Below are 11629 nucleotides of genomic sequence, written 5' to 3'. Positions count from 1 at the left end.
CTTGTGTGGGGGGGGGCTGGGGGCATACAGATCTGGTGGGGGGGTTGGGGGCATACAGATCTGGTAGGGGGGGCTGGGGGCATACAGATCTGGTGAGGGGTGCTGGAGGCATACAGATCTGGTGGGTGGCTGGAGGCATACAGATCTGATTGGGGGAGCTGGGGGCATACAGATCTGGTGGGGGGGAGCTGGGGGCATACAGATCTGGGGGAGGCGGGCTGGGGGCATACAGATCTGGGGGGTGGGTAGGGGGCATACAGATCTGGTGAGGGGGGGCTGGGGCCATACAGATCTGGTGGGAGGGCTGGAGGCATACAGATCTGGTGGGAGGGCTGGAGGCATACAGATCTGATGGGAGGGCTGGAGGCATACAGATCTGGTGGGGGGGCTGGGGGCATACAGTTATTGTGGGGGGGATAGGGGCATACAGATCTGATGAGGGGGCTGGGGTATACAGATCTGGTGGGGGGGCTGAAGGCATACAGATCTGGTGGGGGGCTAGGGGCATACAGATCTGTTGAGGGGGGCTGGGGGTATACAGATATGATGGGGGGAGCTGGGGGCATACAGTTCTGGTGGAGGGGGGCTGGGGGCATTCAGATCTGGTGGGGGGCTGGAGGCATACAGATCTGTTGGGGGGGGGGGTTGGGGGCATTCAGATCTGGTGTGGGGGCTGAAGGCATACAGATCTGGTGGGGGGGCTGGAGGCACACAGATCTGGTGGGGGGCTCGAGGCATACAGATCTGGTGGAGGAGCTGGAGGCATACAGATCTGGTGGGGGGGGTTAGAGGCATACAGATCTTGTGTGGGGGGGTTAGAGGCATACAGATCTTGTGTTGGGGGGTTCGGGGCATACAGATCTGGTGGAGGGGTTGGGGGCATACAGATCTGGTGGGGGGCATACAGATCTGGTAGGAGGGGCTGGAGGCATACAGATCTGGTAGGGGTGCTGGAGGCATACAGATCTGGTGAGGGGGAGCTGGAGGCATACAGATCTGGGGGAGGCGAGCTGGGGGCATACAGATCTTGGGGGGGTGGGCTGGGAGCATACAGATCTGGTGGGGGGGCTGGGGGCATACAGATCTGGTGGGAGGGCTGGAGGCATACAGATCTGGTGGGGGGGCTGGGGGCATACAGATCTGATGAGGGGGCTGCGGTATGCAGATCTGGTGGGGGGGCTGGAGGCATACAGTTCTGGTGGGGGGGTGGCTGGGAGCATACAGATCTGGTGGGGGGGGCTGGGAGCATACAGTTCTGGTGGGGGGGGGCTGGAGGCATACAGTTCTGGTGGGGGGGCTGGGAGCATACAGATCTGGTGTTGGGGGGCTGGGAGCATACAGATCTGGTGTGGGGGGGGGGCTGGGGGCATACAGATCTGGTGAAGGGGGGCTGGAGGCATACAGTTCAGGTGGGGGGTTGGGGGCATACAGATCTGGTGGGGGGCTGGAGGCATACAGTTTTGGTGGGGGGGCTGGGAGCCTACAGATCTGGTGTGGGGGGGCTGGGGGCATACAGATCTGGTGGAGGGGGGCTGGGGGTATACAGATCTGGTGGGAGGGGCTGGGGTTATATAGATCTGGTGGGGTGGCTGATGTCCTCTGCAGTAATGAGCACATTGTGCTCCTGCTGGTTCCCTTCTGTCCACTATTATGCAGTGTCTCACCTATCTTCTGTGCCCGCAGAGCCTCCAGCTGCAACACACAGACTCCTCCGTGATAGCATCCGGTGTATGAAGCGGCCCCTGCAGGTTGATGTCATGGCTTTACTGCAGTTGAATGCTTTACGGCGCCACAAAGTATTCAACTGCAGTAAAGGGCTGACAGAAGAAGCGGCAGCGGCCCCGGACAGGTGAGTATAAAGCAGTGTGTGTGTGTCTGTGTTCAGTTTATACATGCATGTGCGCTATGTGTGTGTACATGTTCGTTGTCTGCTATGTGAGTGTGGCGCCCTGGCACCGACAGGTGGTCACAGAAAAACACACACCACACAACACCATCCCACACCAGGTTCCATCAGCCACAAAACCCTAGCCACCCCCCTCAGGGTAGGAAGGACACACCAGTGGGCAGAACCAAGCGGATTGGGAGCGCTCACCTAGGGGTCTTGAGGATCTGGGGGAGGGAACCAGTCAGATCAAGTCTAGAGTTCAGTAGAGTCAAGAGATAGTCTTGAACTGTCAGTGTCAGAGTTCTAGTTTGAGGTTAAAGTTGAGTGGAAGTCTGAGCCTAGTGAAGGGTAGCCAGGGTAGTGGCCCTGGTCTACTGGTTAGGTGGCAAGCAGTGGACCTTGTCCAAAGGCAACGGGAGTCCGGTCGTGGGAAATCCAGAGTGGACCGGGACAGGTTTGGAGCCCGCCGGTACCGACAGCGGAGATCCGGTCCGGAAACCGTGCACAGGCGGGGTACCTGGACCCTAATTAGAAGATGGTTGCAAGCCCCTTCTCTAATTAACCAGGCCAGGAGCAAGGTTCCAGACGTTGTTCCAAAGTGTTAGCCCAGATAGAGCGAAACGGCAGCCCACCACGGGGGATAGGGTATCCGCAAACACCCACTGAGATCCCAAGAGTCAGTTTTCACGGGCACGTCTCCCAACCAGAACATACAAGGAGCGGATTTCCCCGTTCCATACGAGGTCGTCCAGAATAAAGGAAAATACAGAGTGCCGGAGGAAGGGACATTGGTACACCCACTCGAGTGTGGGAACCGTACACACCCTGAAGCGGCAGCTGGCCACTGACACCTTGGTTTACCAGCAGACTCGTGTGCATTTATTCAATCGTGAGTACACCAGCACCCTCCGGTCCAACCCGGTGCATCACCACCAACAGCCATCACCTCCCGTGTTCTGGACACTGAGCCCACGGGCATCCACCCCTACCAACGATGGGGTTAACATCCAACTGCCTTCCCATCACCCCCGGGTGCTCCCCAACAGCAGCGGTGGTACTCCACCTTACCACACACCGTGGATGGTGTCACGAATTATCCACAACAATCCCCAGTACATATTACGCCCTTTTTTTTTTTATTTGAGTGTCCGCATGACCCTCGGGTCCGGAGACCCCTCGAGCCACTGCGGATCTGGATCTGAGCAGCCCGGCTGCTGACGTGGAGGCGGCACATGTGTGTATATGTGTGTCTGCTATGTGTGTCTGTTATGTGTCTGCTATGTGTGTTTATGTGTGTGTATGCGTGCGTGCAGTGAGGACACGGAAGCTAGAGCATCGTTCGCGGTGCATGACGGAATAGGGGAACATATATATAATATACAGGTGCATCTCAATAAATTAGAATATCATCAAAGTTAATTTTTTTTCAGTAATTCAATAGAAAGAGGGAAACACATATTATATAGATTCATTACACACAGAGTGATCTATTTCAAGTGTTTATTTCTGTTAATGTTGATGATTCTGGCTTACAGCCAATGAAAATCCAAAAGTCATTATCTCAGAAAATTAGAATATTATATAGGAGCAACTGAAAAAAACGATTTAAAACTCAGAAATGTTGGCGCCTACTGAAAGTATGTACAGTAAATGCACTCAATACGAGGTTGGGACTCCTTTTGCATGAATTACTGCATCAATGCGTCATGGCATGGAGGCGATCAGCCTGTGGCACTGCTGAGGTGTTATAGTAGCCCATGTTGCTTTAATAGCAGTCTTCAGCTTGTCTGCATTGTTGGGTCTGGTGTCTCTCATCTTCCTCTTGACAAAACCTCATAGATTCTCTATGGGGTTTAGGTCAGGCGAGTTTACTGGCCAATCAAGCACAGTGATTCTGTGGTTATTAAACCAAGTATTGGTACTTATGGCAGTGAGGACAGGTGCCAAATCCTGCTGGAAAATGAAATTTCCATCTCCAAAAAGCTTGTCGGTAGAGGGAAGCATGAAGTGCTCTGCTGACTTTGGTCTTGATAAAACACAGTGGACCGACACCAGCAGATGACATGGCTCCCCAAACCATCACTGATTGTGGAAACTTCACACTAGACCTCAAGCAGCTTGGATTGTGGCCTCTCCACTCTTCCTCCAGACTCTGGGACCTTGATTTCCAAATGAAATGCAAACTTAACTGTCATCTGAAAACAACACCTTTGGCCACTGAGCAACAGTCCAGTTCTCATTCTCCTTGGCCCAGGTAAGAGGCTTCTGACATTGTCTATTATTCATGAGTGGCTTGACACAAGGAATGCGACAGGTGTAGCCCATGTCCTAGATATGTCTGTGTGGCAGCTCTTGAAGCACTGACTCCAGCAGCAGTCCACTCCTTGTGAATCTCCCCCAAATTTTTGAATAGCCTTTTTTTAACAATCCTATTAAGGCTGCGGTTATCCCGGTTGCTTGTGCACCTTTTTCTACCACACATTTTCCTTCCACTCAATTTTATACTAATACTGTATGTTTGGATACAGCACTCTGTGAACAGCCAGCTTTGTGGCTTATCTTCCTTGTGGAAAGTGTCAATGACTGACTTCTGGTCATCTGTCAATTCAGCAGTCTTCCCCATGATTGTGTAGCCTACTGAACCAGAACCTAAGGGACCATTTTAAAAGCTTAGGAAGCCTTTGCAGGTGGTTTATGGTACCGTATATGCCGGTGTATAAGACGACTGGGCGTATAAGACGACCTCCAACTTCTGCCCTAAAAATATAGAATTTGGGATATACTCACTGTCCATCTGTCATAGTGCCACCGCTCCCTCCGATCTGCTGCACGGAGGTGAGGGGCCGGGCAGCAGATTGGGGGGAGCGGTGGCACTGTGGCAGATGGAGGGCGGCGGCGGCAGCGGATCGGGAGGTGTGGGGGTGAGGGTGCGGGCAGGAGATCGGGGAGACAGGTGGCAGATCGCGGAGGGCAGCGGCGGATCGGGACGCTTTTCGTACAGTGCAATGGCAGCGCGGCAACTTCCGGGTCCCATGCTCCGGTCTCATAACAGCATGGGACCGGAGCTTGTCGCCCTGCCATTGCACTGTGTACAGTCACTCACTGTGCTCAGTGTGCTGGCGTGCTGCAGGGACAAGTGAAGCTGATGGGGGCGGTCACCGGCAACAGGTCCACTGTGATTGGAGAAATCGGTCACAAGGCCGATCTCTCCAATCAGAGCATTGGAGCTGGGGGAGGGTGATCCAGTGGATCGGGAGCGTGGCGCCGGGGACAGCGGTGGATCGGGAGCGGCGGCGGGGACAGCGGTGGATCGGGAGCGGCGGCGGGGACAGCGGTGGATCGGGAGCGGCGGCGGGGACAGCGGTGGATCGGGAGCGGCGGCGGGACAGCGGTGGATCGGGAGCGTGGGGCGCCGGGGAGCAGCGGCGGGGTGATCGGGGACAGGGGCGGGCGGCGGGGGCAGCAACTTACCGCTCTCCTCGGCTTCCAGGGACGGTCACAGGCCGCAGATCCACATTGATTGGAGAGAGCGGTCACAAGACTGGTCTCTCCAATCAGAGCTGGGGGTGGGTGAAGCATCGATCACCCAGCTCCAGCCAATGGCCAGTGCTACAGCTGCACTGGCCAGGGCTGGATTTCAATGTTTCAGTCATTTTAAATGGCTGGAACATTACAGTGGCTGTGATTGGTTGAGCGGCGTTCGTCAGCCAATCACAGCCTCCGTAGGTCCGGGGAGGAGGCACCACCCCTCCTAAGGTCAGGAACAGGTCCCCTCCTCCCCGAATCTGCGGTTTTTGTTAACATATTGCAGTCACCGCTGTATATCCGGCGTATAAGACGACCCCCCCACTGTAGCCATTATTTTAAGGGGGTAAAAAGTCGTCTTATACGCCAGTATATACGGTAATTATGCTGATTTTCTGAGATAATGGTTGTTGGGTTTTCATTGGCTGTAAACCATAATCATCAACATTAACAGACATAAACACTTAAAATAGATCACTCTGTTTGTAATGGCTCTATCTAATATATATATTTCACTTTTTGTATTGAGTTACTAAAATAAATTAACTTTTTGATGATATTCTAATTTATTGAGCTGCACCTGCCCTTAGCACATGCTAAGGGCAGATCAAAGTACTGTAATACGCAGGTACAAGGAAAGGATAAAGCTCACACGCGCATGCGCACTACAATATTTTGATCTGGCCTGACAGGGCACATCAAAGTGCGCCTGCGCAGGACCTCCATGCTGGCTCGTGTGCATGATGTAGGACGCGTCATGCACACGGGCATCAGAAGAAGGAGGATGGCAATCGCCGCAGAGAGGAGGCGCCCGACCAGAGAGCAGTGACACCCATTGGACTGGACTGCCCCACAAGTATTATAAAAGTGCTTTTTTATGTTCTACACATTCCAGAATGCTGCATGTAAGAGCTCAGTGGTGGTGATTGCAGCTGATAGTCGCCAAATTGGAAGACAGGTACCCTTTAACAGCTCTTACTTTATAGAGACTGAGAAGGATGGAGACAGAGAAAAACAAAAAAGGGAGGAAAGTGCGTTTGGCCACGCAATGATGCACTGAGCTCCTGTACTTGGTTTAAACAGTAGTGGGCAAGTATACTCACTGCTCCATGCTCGAGTCTCCATCTCGCATGTTTCGCTGCTGTTTTTCAGACACTAAACATGCAGAGGTTGCCTGCCAATCACGGTAATGCTGTAGATATGTTGGCTACTGGCATTACTGTGATTGGCCAACCGTAATGCGTCATTGGGCCTATATAAGACCCGGTGACATGATGTTTGGCTCACTGTACCCTGGATACAGTGTAGGAATAGCTGCTGGAGGAGGGATAAGTTTGGAATATAAGCATATAGGCAGGGTTTATAGTCTTAAGGGTGCTTTACACACTGCAACATCGCTAGCGATTGCAAGCGATGTCGAGCGCAATAGCACCCGCCCCCGTCGTTCGTGCGACATTTGGTGCTCGCTGCCGTAGCGAACATTATCGCTAAGGCAGCGTCACACACACATACCTTGTCAGCGACGTCGCTGTGACCGCCGAACAATCCCTCCCTCAAGGGGGGGTGCGTTCGACGTCATAGCGACGTCACTAAGCAGCAGCCCAATAGAAGCGGAGGGGCAGAGATGAGCGAAACGTACCATCCCGCCCACCTCCTTCCTTCCGCATTGCCGGTGGCTGCAGGTAAGGAGATGTTCATCGTTCCTGCGGTGTCACACATAGCGATGTGTGCTGCTGCAGGAACGATGAACAACATCATACCTGTGGCAGCAGCGATATTAAGGAAAAGAGCGACGTGTCAACGATCAACGATTTTTGACGTTTTTGCGATTGTTGATCGTTGCTCCTTGGTGTCACGCTGCGATGTTGCTACCGGCGCCGGATGTGCGGCACTAACGACGTGACCCTGACGATATATCGGTAGCGATGTCGCAGCGTGTAGAGGCCGCTTTACAGTACTTGCTGCTGCACCCCAAAACAAAAAGTCCTTTTCAGGGCTACATCTATTCTATTCCCTATTAATACCACTGTTTATTGCATTCAGTGTAGAGATAGCTGCTGGAGGAGGGATAGGTTTGGATTACTGGAAAATAGGCAGGGATTATAACCTCACAGTCTTTGCTCCTGCAGCCTAAAACTAAAAGTCCTTTTCAGGGCTCCATCTATTATGTTTCCTATTAATACTGTAAAGTTTGCAGGTATATATCATCTACATAATTTAACCCCTTCAGTCCCCGTGCGTTTTGCATTTTTCCGTTTTTGTTTTTCTTTCCTCTCTTCCGAGAGCCGTAGTTTTGTTATTTCTATGTCAATCTTGCCATATAAGGGCTTGTTTTTTGCGGGACGAGTTGTAGTTTTAAATGAAACCATAAGTTTTACCAAATATTGTACTGGAAAACAGCAAAAAAATTTCAAGCATGGAAAAACTGCAAAAAAAGTGTGATCGCACAATAGCTTTTGGGATGTTTTATTCACCGTGTTCACTATATGATAAAACCGATGTATCTTTGTGATGCCTGAGGTCGGTGCGAGTTTGTAGACACCAAACATGAATAGGTTTACTTGTATCTAAGGGGTTAAAAACATTCACAAGTTTGTCCAAAAAAGTGGCGCACGTTTTGCGCCTTTTCTGAAACACAAAGCGTTCTCATTTTTCTGGATCTATGGCTCAGTGACAGCTTATTTTTTGCGTCTCGAGCTGATGATTTTAAGTGTACCATTTTTACGCAGATGCTACGTTTTGATCGCCTGTTATTGCATTTTGCGCAAACTTTCCGGCGACCAAAAACTGTAATTTTGGCGTTTGGAAATTTTTTGCTGCTACGCCATTTACAGATCAGATTAATTGATTTTATATTTTGATAGTTCAGGCATTTCTGAATGCGGCGATACCAAATATGTGAATATTTTTTTTTTTTAATTCTTTCATTTTCAATGGGGCGAAAAGAGGGTGATTTGAACTTTTAGGGTAATTTATTTTTTTTTTAAATTTTTTAAAACTTTTTTGAAAAATGTTTTAACTTTTTTTTTTTATTTTACTAGGTCCCTTAGGGGGCTATATGTATCAGCAATCTGATTGCTCTTCCATATCTCCAGATCACAGCTACAGAGCTGAGATCTGCAGATATGCTGCTTACTCTCAATGCCAGCACTATTCCGGTATTGAGAGCAAGTGACTCATGTTAGCTACAGGCGTCATCACATAACCCTGTGCTACCATGGCAACCGCTGGAAGTGACGTCACGTGACTTCCGATGGGGGCGGGGTAAGTCATCATAATAGTGAGGAAAGGATTTTAACCAGCTCACCTGTATAAGAACACCTCCCCATTTTAGAAGCAAGGATAACAGCGTTGCTGATGCAGGGACTTGAAATAGAAAATCTAATATATAAAGCTCAGTGTATGTTTGTGTTTATTTATGTGTGTGTGTGTGTGTGTATGTCCGCTAAAGGAATCCGCACCATCGCATTTACAATCACGAAATTTTGCACAGACGCCCCATGTGACTCAGGGAACGTCATAGACTATGTTTTGACGGGAAAATGTAACCCCGCGCTTTACAGTTACTCTCAAAAAAACATGCCTCCATTAAACTGAATGGAGGTGGGAGCTATAGGTTATTATAGCAACTGTTAGTGGTTGTTATAGGAACAAAATAAACTTAGTATAAGAAGCTTAAGTGTGAGGTAAGAAGATGTCGGTGGTGAGACGGATAGAGAGAGATAGAAAAAGACAGAGACAAACGGGGAAAGAGACAGAGATAGAGATAGACAGAGACAAGCGTGGAAAGAGACAGACGTGGAAAGAGACAGCCGGGTCAAAGAGACAGCCGGGCAAAGAGACAGACCTGGAAAGAGACAACTGGGTAAAGAGACAGACCGGGCAAAGAGATAACCCTGGAAAAAGACAGCCCTGCAAAGAGACAGCCCTGGAAAAAGACAGCCGGGCAAAGAGACAGCCCTGGAAAGAGACAGCCGGGCAAAGAGACAGACCTAGAAAGAGACAGACCGGGCAAAGAGACAGCCAGGCAAAGAGACAGCCCTGGAAAAGAGACAGCCCTGGAAAAGAGACAGATGGGCAAAGAGATAGACGGGCAAAGAGACAGATGGGCAAAGAGAGAGACAGACAGACACACACATAGAGACAGACACAGAGATAGAGACAGATAGACTGATACAAATACAGAAATATAGACAGAGACAGACAAGGAAAGAGACAGACAGACAGACAGTGACACACATACAGAGACTGGGAGAGAGACAGTTACTATCCCAGGCAATGCCCGGGTACTACAGCTAGTATATATATATAAATGATATGCTCTGACAAAGGACATCTTGTCTGAAACACATTGCATTTCTAATTGCTCTTACTATTTTGGATCATGTCCTGTACTTTGGATTTTAATTTTTGGAATAAAAGAAATTGATTTTATGCATTGGGAAGCTGGAAATCTTTTCTATTTTAAGTCATCATAATGGCTGCGCAAATATATACAGTACAGACCAAAAGTTTGGATACACCTTCTCATTCAAAGAGTTTTCTTTATTTTCATGACTCTGAAAATTGTAGATTCACATTGAAGGCATCAAAACTATGAATTAACACATGTGGAATGAAATACTTAACAAAAAAGTGTGAAACAACTGAAAATATGTCTTATATTCTAGGTTCTTCAAAGTAGCCACCTTTTGCTTTGATTACAACCAGGGTGTCAAGATTCCACCGTAACTCATACCTTATTTACTGACACTAGTGACATCAGCCTCTGGGAGAGGTCTAGTTACCAGGCAGTCTTTTTCTTAAACCTAAAGCATATTGCTGCATATATGAACTTGTATATCTTCCCTGAACTTCTGCTGGGTTAATGACCAATTATGTGTAACTTCTTGGGAAACACTATGTATTGGAAGGACTAGTGTCAGTAAATAAGGTATGAGTTACAGTGGAATCTTGACACCCTGGTTGTTTTAGTGGTTGTTGAATATTGGGAACATTCTGAATACCGACTACCTATTCCATCTAAGGCTACATGCGCACGCTGCTTCTTTTTCGTGTTCACAAACTGCAGCCAAAACTGCAGCCAAAACTGCAGCCAAAACTGCACCTTGTCAGAGAGAGCCTGGAAATGTCACAAAAAATGTAGGTGCTTTTTTGGTGCATTTTTGCTGCTTTTTTGGTGCGTTTTTGGCTGCAGTTTTGTCAACAATTGTTTCATGTATTTTTCAGTTCAAACAAGCCCATAAAGCTTGTTGAATTGAAAAAAAAAAAAATTAGAAATAAATAAATAATTAAAAAAAAATGGCGTGCGGTCCCCCCCAATTTTAATGCCAGCCAGATAAAGCCATACGGCTGAAGGCTGGTATTCCCAGGATGGGGAGCTCCACGTTATGGGGAGTCCCCCAGCCTAACAATATCAGCCAACAGCCGCCCAGAATTGCCGCATACATTATATGCGACAGTTCTGGGGCTGTACCCGGCTCTTCCCGATTTGCCCTGGTGCGTTGGCAAATCGGGGTAATAAGGAGTTATTGGCAGCCCATAGCTGCCAATAAGTCCTAGATTAATCATGTCAGGCGTCTATGAGACACCTTCCATGATTAATCTGTAAATTACAGTAAATAAACACACACACACGAAAAATCCTTTATTAGAAATAAAAAACACAAACACATTCCCTCATTACCAATTTATTAACCCCGACAAACCCTCCATGTCCGGCGTAATCCAGCATGCTCCAGCGTCGCATCCAGTGCTGCTGCATGGAGGTGACCGGAGAAGCAGCAGACACAGCCGCTCCGGTCACCTCCATGCAGCTAATGAAGACAGCCGCGCGATCAGCCTGAGCTGTCACCGAGGTTACCCGCGGCCACCGCTGAATCCAGCGGTGGCCGCGAGTAACCTCAGTGACAGCTCAGCTGATCGCGCTACAGCGTGGAGCCGGCAGGAGCGTGGAGCCGGTAGGAGCGTGGAGCCGGCAGGAGCGTGGAGCCGGCAGGAGCGTGGACGGGACTTTCAGCGGCGGCGGCGGCGGTGAGAGGGGTCCATCATCTCCCCTGTGCTTGCACGCTGGGGACAGCGGTACTTCAGGGAACACGGGGAGGACGGGACTATCAGCGGCGGCGGCAGCGAGAGGGGGATGGACGTTGGCAGCTGAAAACATTGATTTTTCCCTCTCGCTGCCGCCGCTGCTGATAGTCCCCGTCCTCCACATCA

The sequence above is a fragment of the Anomaloglossus baeobatrachus genome, chromosome 4 (assembly GCF_048569485.1).
Source record: "Anomaloglossus baeobatrachus isolate aAnoBae1 chromosome 4, aAnoBae1.hap1, whole genome shotgun sequence".
Classification (NCBI taxonomy): domain Eukaryota; kingdom Metazoa; phylum Chordata; class Amphibia; order Anura; family Aromobatidae; genus Anomaloglossus; species Anomaloglossus baeobatrachus.
Note: the sequence above shows the minus strand (reverse complement) of the source record.